At 39.5% G+C, this 10,957-nt stretch overlaps 1 non-coding gene across 1 annotated transcript; it reads right to left on the bottom strand.

Annotated features, from left to right (window-relative positions):
• Positions 1-2,787: 2,787 nt before the first annotated feature.
• Positions 2,788-2,895, bottom strand: LOC112793189 (small nucleolar RNA R71). The gene has a single exon (XR_003197895.1). It is a non-coding gene; the product is annotated as a small nucleolar RNA R71 (small nucleolar RNA).
• Between the last annotated feature and the right edge of the window lie 8,062 nt (positions 2,896-10,957).

The raw sequence follows: 10,957 nt of genomic DNA on the forward strand, positions 1-10,957 counted from the left end.
AGATTGGGTGGATATCTCTTGGATTCTTTAACCGGAATCTTCGTGGTATAAGCTAGAACTGATGGCGGCATTCAAGAGAATCCGGAAGGTCTAAACCTTGTCTGTGGTATTCTGAGTAGGATTCAATGATTGAATGACTGTGACGAGCTTCAAACTCCTGAGGGCGGGGCGTTAGTGACAGACGCAAAAGAATCACTGGATTCTATTCCGGCCTGATTGAGAACCGACAGATGGATAGCCGTGCCGTGACAGGGTGCGTTGAACATTTCCACTGAGAGGATGGGAGGTAGCCACTGACAACGGTGAAACCCTTGCATACAGCTTGCCATGGAAAGGAGTAAGAAGGATTGGATGAAGACAGTAGGAAAGCAGAGAGACGGAAGGGACAAGCATCTTCATACGCTTATCTGAAATTCCTACCAATGAATTACATAAGTATCTCATTCTTTATCTTTATGTTTTATTCATATATCACCCATACCCATTTGAGTTTGCCTGACTAAGATTTACAAGGTGACCATAGCTTGCTTCATACCAACAATCTCTGTGGGATCGACCCTTACTCGCGTAAGGTTTATTACTTGGACGACCCAGTACACTTGCTGGTTAGTTGTGCGAAGTTGTGTTTATGCCATGGTGTTGAGCACCAAGTTTTTGGGATTATTTGTGTTGTAGTGATCACAATTTCGTCCACCAAGTTTTTGGCGCCGTTGCCGGGGATTGTTCGAGTATGGACAACTGACGGTTCATCTTGTTGCTTAGATTAGGTATTTTTTTTCTTCAGAGTTCTTAAGAATGAATTCTAGTGTTTCAAGGTGATGTTCTTATCATCACCAAAGCTGATTGATCTTCATCAATTTAGCTCTTGAATGCAATGTCCTGTTGAAGCTTGGCTAGCCATGTCTAATTTCTTTAGACTGAAGCTTTAGACTAATATTGCATGATTCCTGGAATTCTCATTAAGAATTTTGATATCTTTATTTTCTTTTCCACTTAATTTTCGAAAAAGCACAAAAAAATTTACAAAATCATAAAAACCAAAAATATTTTATGTTTCTTGTTTGAGTCTAGAGTCTCATTTTAAGTTTGGTGTGAATTGCATGTTTCTGTTCTTCTTGCATTCATGCATATGTCTTCATTAATCTTCAAGTTGTTCTTGATGATTTCATTGCTCTGATCTTTGAATTCTATTGACTTGAGTGTTTATAAGTCTCATGTGCATTCTCATTAGTGTCAGTAGTATACAAACTGCTAAGTTTGGTGTCTTGCATGCATTGTTTATTTGATTTTAGTTGCATTTTGATTATTCCTCACTATTAAAAATCCAAAAATATTTTTAATTTGTGTCTTTTCAAGTCAATAGTACAGAGAATTGAAGATTCAGAACATACTGCAGAGGAATTACATAGAAAAAGCTGGGCGTTCAAAACGCCCAGTGAGGAAGACAGACTGGCGTTTAAACGCCAGCCAGGGTGTCTGGCTGGGCGTTTAACGCCCAAAAGGGTAGTAGTTTGGGCGTTAAACGCCAGAATGTGCACCATTCTGGGCGTTTAACGCCAGGATGGCACAAGAGGGAAGATTCTGTTTTCAATGCAAATTTTTTTCAAGTTTTCAAAATTTTTCAAAATCAAATCTTTTTCAAATCATATCTTTTCAATCAAATCTTTTTCAAAATCAATTTCTTTCTATTTTCAAAAATACTTGCTATCAATTAATGATTTGATTCAACATTTCAAGTATGTTGCCTTTTCTGTTGAGAAAGGTTTAATGTTTGAATCATATCTTTTCTTGTTAGCCAAGTTATTAATTTTTAAAATCAAATCTTTTTAAAATGTTTTTTAAATCATATCTTTTCAATCATATCTTTTTAAAACCAATCATATCTTTTTAATCACATCTTTTTCAAAATAGTTTTCAATCAAATCTTTTTGATTTCTAATTTCAAAATCTTTTTCAAAAATCACTTGATTTCTTTTCCACTCTTGGTTTTCGAAAATCAACTAGTGTTTTTCAAAATGTTTTCAAAATCTTTTACTTAATTTTCGAAAATTACTTCCCCTCTTCTCACATCCTTCTATTTATGGACTAACACTATTCCTCAATGAACAATTCGAACTCCATCTCTCTTGATAAGTTCAAATTCTTTTACTTCTGCCTTCTATTTTTCTTTTCCTCTGACACCTCAAGGAATCTCTATACTGTGACATAGAGGATTCCATATTTTCTTGTTTTCTTCTCTTTCATATGAGCAGGAGCAAAGACAAAAGCATTCTTGTTGAGGCTAATCCTGAACCTGAAAGGACCTTGAAGCGAAAGCTAAGAGAAGCTAAGGCACAATTCTCTGTAGAGGACCTAACAGAAATCTTCAAAGAAGAAGAGCACATGGCAGCCGAGAACAACAACAATGCCAACAATGCAAGGAGGGTGCTGGGTGACTTCACTGCACCTACTCACGACTTCTATGGGAGAAGCATCTCTATCCCTGCCATTGGAGCAAACAACTTTGAGCTTAAGCCTCAATTAGTTGCTCTAATGCAACAGAATTGCAAGTTCCATGGACTTCCATTGGAAGATCCTCATCAGTTTTTAGCTGAATTCTTGCAAATCTGTGACACTGTCAAGACTAATGGGGTTGACCTTGAGGTCTACAGACTTATGCTATTCCCTTTTGCTGTAAGAGACAGAGCTAGGACATGGTTGGACTCACAACCTAAAGAAAGCCTGAACTCTTGGGAAAAGCTAGTCAATGCCTTCTTGGCAAAGTTCTTTCCACCTCAAAAATTGAGTAAGCTTAGAGTGGAAGTCCAAACCTTCAGACAGAAGGAAGGAGAATCCCTCTATGAAGCTTGGGAAAGGTACAAACAATTAATCAGAAAGTGTCCCTCTGATATGCTTTCTGAATGGAGCATCATAGGTATTTTCTATGATGGTCTCTCTGAACTATCCAAGATGTCTTTGGATAGCTCTGCTGGAGGATCTCTTCATCTGAAGAAGACGCCTACAGAAGCTCAAGAGCTGATTGAAATGGATGCAAATAACCAATTCATGTACACTTCTGAAAGGAATCCTGTGAACAATGGGACAAATCAGAAGAAAGGAGTTCTTGAGATTGACACTCTGAATGCCATATTGGCTCAAAACAAAATATTGACTCAGCAAGTCAATATGATTTCTCAAAGTCTATCTGGAATGCAAAATGCACCAAGCAGTACTAAGGAAGCTTCATCTGAAGAAGAAGCTTATGATCCTGAGAACCCTTCAATGGAAGAGGTGAATTACATGGGAGAACCCTATGGAAACACCTATAATCCTTCATGGAGAAATCATCCAAATCTCTCATGGAAGGATCAACAGAGACCTCAACAAGGTTTCAACAACAATAATGGTGGAAGAAACAGGTTTAGCAATGGCAAGCCTTTTCCATCATCTTCTCAGCAACAGACAGAGAGTTCTAAGCAGAACACCTCTGACTTAGCAACCATGGTCTCTGATCTAATCAAAACCACTCAAAGTTTCATGACTGAAACAAGGTCCTCCATTAGAAATTTGGAGGCACAAGTGGGTCAGCTGAGTAAGAAAATTACTGAACTCCCTCCTAGTACTCTTCCAAGCAATACAGAAGAAAATCCAAAAGGAGAGTGCAAAGCCATCAACATGGCCGAATTTGGAGAGGAGGAAGAGGCAGTGAACGCCACTGAGGAAGACCTCAATGGACGTCCACTGGCCTCCAAAGAGTTCCCCAATGAGGAACCATGGGAATCTGAGGCTCAAAATGAGACCATAGAGATTCCATTGGACTTACTTCTGCCATTCATGAGCTCTGATGAGTATTCTTCCTCTGAAGAGGATGAGTATGTCACTGAAGAGCAAGTTGCTAAATACCTTGGAGCAATCATGAAGCTAAATGACAAGTTATTTGGAAATGAGACTTGGGAGGATGAACCCCCTTTGCTCACCAAAGAACTGGATGACTTGTCTAGGCAGAAATTACCTCAAAAGAGACAAGATCCTGGGATGTTTTCAATACCTTGTACCATAGGCACCATGACCTTCAAGAAGGCCTTGTGTGACCTAGGGTCAAGTGTAAACCTCATGCCTCTCTCTGTAATGGAGAAGCTAGGGATCTTTGAGGTGCAAGCTGCAAAAATCTCACTAGAGATAGCAGACAACTCAAGAAAACAAGCTTATGGACTTGTAGAGGATGTTCTGGTAAAGATTGAAGACCATTACATCCCTACTGATTTCATAGTCCTAGAGACTGGGAAGTGAATGGATGAATCTATCATCCTTGGCAGACCCTTCCTAGCCACAGCAAAGACTGTGATTGATGTTGATAGAGGAGAATTGATCATTCAAGTGAATGAAGAATCCTTTGTGTTTAAGGCTCAAGGATATCCCTCTGTCACCATGGAGAGGAAGCATGAAGAGCTTCTCTCAAAACAGAGCCCCCACAGTCAAACTCTAAGTTTGGTGTTGGGAGGCCACAACCAACTTCTAAGTTTGGTGTTGAACCCCCACATTCAAACTCTAGGTTTGGTGTTGGGAGGTTCCAACATTGCTCTGAGCATTTCTGAGGCTCCATAAGAGCCCTCTGTCAAGCTACTGACATTAAAGAAGCGCTTGTTGGGAGGCAACCCAATGTTATATTTTATATATTTTCCTTTGTTATTTTATGTTTTCTGTAGGTTGATGATCATGAGAAGTCACAAAATCAATGGAAAAAGCAAAAACAGAATGAAAAAACAGAAAGAAAAACAGCACACCCTGGAGGAAGAACCTGCTGGCGTTTAAACGCCAGTAAGGCTAGCAGATGGGCGTTTAACGCCCAGTCTGGCACCATTCTGGGCGTTTAACGCCAGAAAGGGGCACCAGACTGGCGTTAAACGCCAGAAAAGGGCAAGCACTCGGCGTTAAACGCCAGAAATGGGCACCAGCCCGGCGTTTAACGCCAGAATTGGCTCAGAATGCATTTTTGCACGCCACTTGGTGCAGGGATGACTTTTCCTTGACACCTCAGGATCTGTGGACCCCACAGGATCCCCACCTACCCCACCACTCTCTCTCTTCTTCACCCATTCACCAATCACCTTAACACCTCTTCCCCAAAAAAACCCTTCACCTATCAAATCCCATCTTTCTCTTCACCACTCATATCCATCCTTCATAAAACCCCACCTACCCCACCATTCAAATTTAAACCACTTTCCCTCCCAAACCCACCCTCCCATAGCCGAACATCACCCTCCCCCCACTCCTATATAAACCCTTCTTCACTCCTTCATTTTCACACAACCTAAACACTACTTCTCCTTCCTATAGCCGAACCACAAAGCCATTTCCATCTCCTCTATTTCTTCTTCTTCTACTCTCTTCTTTCTTCTTTTGCTCGAGGACGGGAAACCTTTTAAGTTTGGTGTGGTAAAAGCATTGCTTTTTGTTTTTCCATAACCATTTATGGCATCCAAGGCCGGAGAAACCTCTAGAAAGAGGAAAGGGAAGGCAAAAGCTTCCACCTCCGAGTCATGGGAGATGGAAAGATTCATCTCAAGGGTGCATCAAGACCACTTCTATGAAGTTGTGGCCTTGAAGAAAGTGATCCCCGAGGTCCCTTTCAAACTCAAAAAGAGTGAATATCCGGAGATCCGACATGAGATCCGAAGAAGAGGTTGGGAAGTTCTTACCAACCCCATTCAACAAGTTGGAATCTTAATGGTTCAAGAGTTCTATGCCAATGCATGGATCACCAAGAACCATGATCAAAGTGTGAACCCGGATCCAAAGAATTGGCTTACTATGGTTCGGGGGAAATACTTGGATTTTAGTCCGGAAAATGTAAGGTTAGCATTCAACTTGCCCATGATGCAAGGAGATGAACACCTTTACACTAGAAGGGTCAACTTTGATCAAAGGTTGGACGAAGTCCTCACAGTCATTTGTGAAGAGGGCGCCCAATGGAAGAGAGATTCAAGAGGAAAGCCGGTTCAATTGAGAAGGCATGACCTCAAACCCGTGGCTAGGGGATGGTTGGAGTTTATCCAACGCTCAATCATTCCCACTAGCAACCGGTCCGAAGTTACTATAGACCGGGCTATCATGATTCATAGCATCATGATTGGAGAAGAAATAGAAGTTCATGAGGTTATATCCCAAGAACTCTATAAGTTGGCGGACAAGTCCTCTACCTTGGCAAGGTTAGCCTTTCCTCATCTCATTTGTCACCTCTGTTATTCAGTTGGAGTTGACATAGAGGGAGACATCCCCATTGATGAGGACAAGCCCATCACTAAGAAGAGGATGGAGCAAACAAGAGACCCCTCTCATCATCAAATCCCTGAGATGCCTCAAGGGATGCACTTTCCTCCACAAAACTATTGGGAGCAATTAAACACCTCCCTAGGAGAATTGAGTTCCAACATGGGACAACTAAGGGTGGAGCACCAAGAACATTCCATTCTCCTCCATGAAATTAGAGAAGATCAAAGAATCATGAGAGAGGAGCAACAAAGACAAGGAAGAGACATTGAGGAGCTCAAGCACTCCATAGGATCTTCAAGAGGAAGAACAAGCCGCCATCACTAAGGTGGACCCGTTCTTTAATTTCCTTGTTCTTTATTTTCCTGTTTTTCGAAAATTATGCTTATGTTTATCTATGTTTGTGTCTTGTGATCATTAATGTCTTAGTGTCTATGCCTTAAAGTTATGAATGTCCTATGAATCCATCACCTCTCTTAAATAAAAAATGTTCTTAATTGAAAAAGAGAAGAATTGCATGAATTTTGAATTTTATAACAGTTTAATGTGGTGGCAATACTTTTGTTTTCTGAATGTATGCTTGAACAGTGCATAAATCTTTTGAATTTGTGGTTCATGAATGTTGGCTCTTGAAAGAATGATGAAAAAGGAGACATGTTACTGAGGATCTGAAAAATCATAAAAAATTATTCTTGAAGCAAGAAAAAGCAATGAAAAAAAAAATTCGAAAAAAAAAGAAAAAAAAGAGAGAAAGAAAAAGAAAAAGAAAAAGAAAGAAATAAAGTTGTGATCCAAGGCAAAAAGAGTGTGCTTAAGAACCCTGGACACCTCTAATTGGGGACTCTAGCAAAGCTGAGTCACAATCTGAAAAGGTTCACCCAATTATGTGTCTGTGGCATGTATGTATCCGGTGGTAATACTGGAAGACAGAGTGCTTTGGGCCACGGCCAAGACTCAATAAGTAGCTGTGTTCAAGAATCATCATACTTAACTAGGAGAATCAATGGCACTATCTGGATTCTGAGTTCCTAAAGAAGCCAATCATTCTGAATTTCAAGGGATAGAGTGAGATGCCAAAACTGTTCAGAGGCAAAAAGCTAAAAGCCCCGCTCATCTAATTAATACTGATCTTCATAGATGTTTTTGGAATTCATTGCATATTCTCTTCTTTTTATCTTATTTGATTTTCAGTTGCTTGAGGACAAGCAACAATTTAAGTTTGGTGTTGTGATGAGCGGATAATTTATACGCTTTTTGGCATTGTTTTTAGTATGTTTTTAGTATGATCTAGTTAGTTTTTAGTATATTTTTATTAGTTTTTAGTTAAAATTCACTTTTCTGGGCTTTACTATGAGTTTGTGTGTTTTTCTGTGATTTCAGGTATTTTCTGACTGAAATTGAGGGACCTGAGCAAAAATCTGATTCAGAGACTAAAAAGGACTGCAGATGCTGTTGGATTCTGACCTCCCTGCACTCGAAGTGGATTTTCTGGAGCTACAGAAGCCCAATTGGCGCGCTCTCAACGGCGTTGGAAAGTAGACATCCTGGGCTTTCCAGAAATATATGATAGTCCATACTTTGCCCAAGATTTGATGGCCCAAACCGGCGTTCAAAGTCACCCTCAGAATTCCCAGCGTTAAACGCCGGAACTGGCACAAGGATGGGAGTTAAACGCCCAAACTGGCACCAAAGCTGGCGTTTAACTCCAAGAAGAGTCTCTAAATGAAAATGCTTCAATGCTCAGCCCAAGCACACACCAAGAAGGCCCGGAAGTGGATTTTTATGTCATTTACTCATCTCTGTACACCCTAGGCTACTAGTTCTCTATATATAGGACCTTTTACTATTGTATTATCATCTTTTGATCATGTTTTTATGATTGAACCCTCTTTGGGAGGCTGGCCTCACGGCCATGCCTAGACCTTGTTCTTATGTATTTTCAACGGTGGAGTTTCTACACACCATAGATTAAGGTGTGGAGCTCTGCTGTACCTCGAGTATTAATGCAATTACTATCGTTCTTCTATTCAATTCCGCTTGTTCTTGTTCTAAGATATCACTTGTTCTTCAACTTGATGAATGTGATGATCCATGACACTCATCATCATTCTCACCTATGAACGTGTGCCTGACAACCACCTCCGTTCTACCTTAGATTGGGTGGATATCTCTTGGATTCTTTAACCGGAATCTTCGTGGTATAAGCTAGAACTGATGGCGGCATTCAAGAGAATCCGGAAGGTCTAAACCTTGTCTGTGGTATTCTGAGTAGGATTCAATGATTGAATGACTGTGACGAGCTTCAAACTCCTGAGGGCGGGGCGTTAGTGACAGACGCAAAAGAATCACTGGATTCTATTCCGGCCTGATTGAGAACCGACAGATGGATAGTCGTGCTGTGACAGGGTGCGTTGAACATTTCCACTGAGAGGATGGGAGGTAGCCACTGACAACGGTGAAACCCTTGCATACAGCTTGCCATGGAAAGGAGTAAGAAGGATTGGATGAAGACAGTAGGAAAGCAGAGAGACGGAAGGGACAAGCATCTTCATACGCTTATCTGAAATTCCTACCAATGAATTACATAAGTATCTCTATCTTTATCTTTATGTTTTATTCGTATATCACCCATACCCATTTGAGTTTGCCTGACTAAGATTTACAAGGTGACCATAGCTTGCTTCATACCAACAATCTCTGTGGGATCGACCCTTACTCGCGTAAGGTTTATTACTTGGACGACCCAGTACACTTGCTGGTTAGTTGTGCGAAGTTGTGTTTATGCCATGGTGTTGAGCACCAAGTTTTTGGGATTATTTGTGTTGTAGTGATCACAATTTCGTCCACCAAGTTTTTGGCGCCGTTGCCGGGGATTGTTCGAGTATGGACAACTGACGGTTCATCTTGTTGCTTAGATTAGGTATTTTTTTTCTTCAGAGTTCTTAAGAATGAATTCTAGTGTTTCAAGGTGATGTTCTTATCATCACCAAAGCTGATTGATCTTCATCAATTTAGCTCTTGAATGCAATGTCCTGCTGAAGCTTGGCTAGCCATGTCTAATTTCTTTAGACTGAAGCTTTAGACTAATATTGCATGATTCCTGGAATTCTCATTAAGAATTTTGATATCTTTATTTTCATTTCCACTTAATTTTCGAAAAAGCACAAAAAAATTTACAAAATCATAAAAACCAAAAATATTTTATGTTTCTTGTTTGAGTCTAGAGTCTCATTTTAAGTTTGGTGTGAATTGCATGTTTCTGTTCTTCTTGCATTCATGCATATGTCTTCATTAATCTTCAAGTTGTTCTTGATGATTTCATTGCTCTGATCTTTGAATTCTATTGACTTGAGTGTTTATAAGTCTCATGTGCATTCTCATTAGTGTCAGTAGTATACAAACTGCTAAGTTTGGTGTCTTGCATGCATTGTTTATTTGATTTTAGTTGCATTTTGATTATTCCTCACTATTAAAAATCCAAAAATATTTTTAATTTGTGTCTTTTCAAGTCAATAGTACAGAGAATTGAAGATTCAGAACATACTGCAGAGGAATTACACAGAAAAAGCTGGGCGTTCAAAACGCCCAGTGAGGAAGACAGACTGGCGTTTAAACGCCAGCCAGGGTGCCTGGCTGGGCGTTTAACGCCCAAAAGGGTAGTAGTTTGGGCGTTAAACGCCAGAATGTGCACCATTCTGGGCGTTTAACGCCAGGATGGCACAAGAGGGAAGATTCTGTTTTCAATGCAAATTTTTTTCAAGTTTTCAAAATTTTCAAAATCAAATCTTTTTCAAATCATATCTTTTCAATCAAATCTTTTTCAAAATCAATTTCTTTCTATTTTCAAAAATACTTGCTATCAATTAATGATTTGATTCAACATTTCAAGTATGTTGCCTTTTCTGTTGAGAAAGGTTTAATGTTTGAATCATATCTTTTCTTGTTAGCCAAGTTATTAATTTTTAAAATCAAATCTTTTTAAAATGTTTTTCAAATCATATCTTCTCAATCATATCTTTTTAAAACCAATCATATCTTTTTAATCACATCTTTTTCAAAATAGTTTTCAATCAAATCTTTTTGATTTCTAATTTCAAAATCTTTTTCAAAAATCACTTGATTTCTTTTCCACTCTTGGTTTTCGAAAATCAACTAGTGTTTTTCAAAATGTTTTCAAAATCTTTTACTTAATTTTCGAAAATTACTTCCCATCTTCTCACATCCTTCTATTTATGGACTAACACTATTCCTCAACGAACAATTCGAACTCCATCTCTCTTGATAAGTTCGAATTCTTCTACTTCTGCCTTCTATTTTTCTTTTCCTCTGACACCTCAAGGAATCTCTATACTGTGACATAGAGGATTCCATATTTTCTTGTTTTCTTCTCTTTCATATGAGCAGGAGCAAAGACAAAAGCATTCTTGTTGAGGCTGATCCTGAACCTGAAAGGACCTTGAAGCGAAAGCTAAGAGAAGCTAAGGCACAATTCTCTGTAGAGGACCTAACAGAAATCTTCAAAGAAGAAGAGCACATGGCAGCCGAGAACAACAACAATGCCAACAATGCAAGGAAGGTGCTGGGTGACTTCACTGCACCTACTCCCGACTTCTATGGGAGAAGCATCTCTATCCCTGCCATTGGAGCAAACAACTTTGAGCTTAAGCCTCAATTAGTTTCTCTAATGCAACAGAATTGCAAGTTC

This window comes from Arachis hypogaea, chromosome 3 (assembly GCF_003086295.3).
Source record: "Arachis hypogaea cultivar Tifrunner chromosome 3, arahy.Tifrunner.gnm2.J5K5, whole genome shotgun sequence".
NCBI classification, from domain to species: Eukaryota; Viridiplantae; Streptophyta; class Magnoliopsida; order Fabales; family Fabaceae; genus Arachis; species Arachis hypogaea.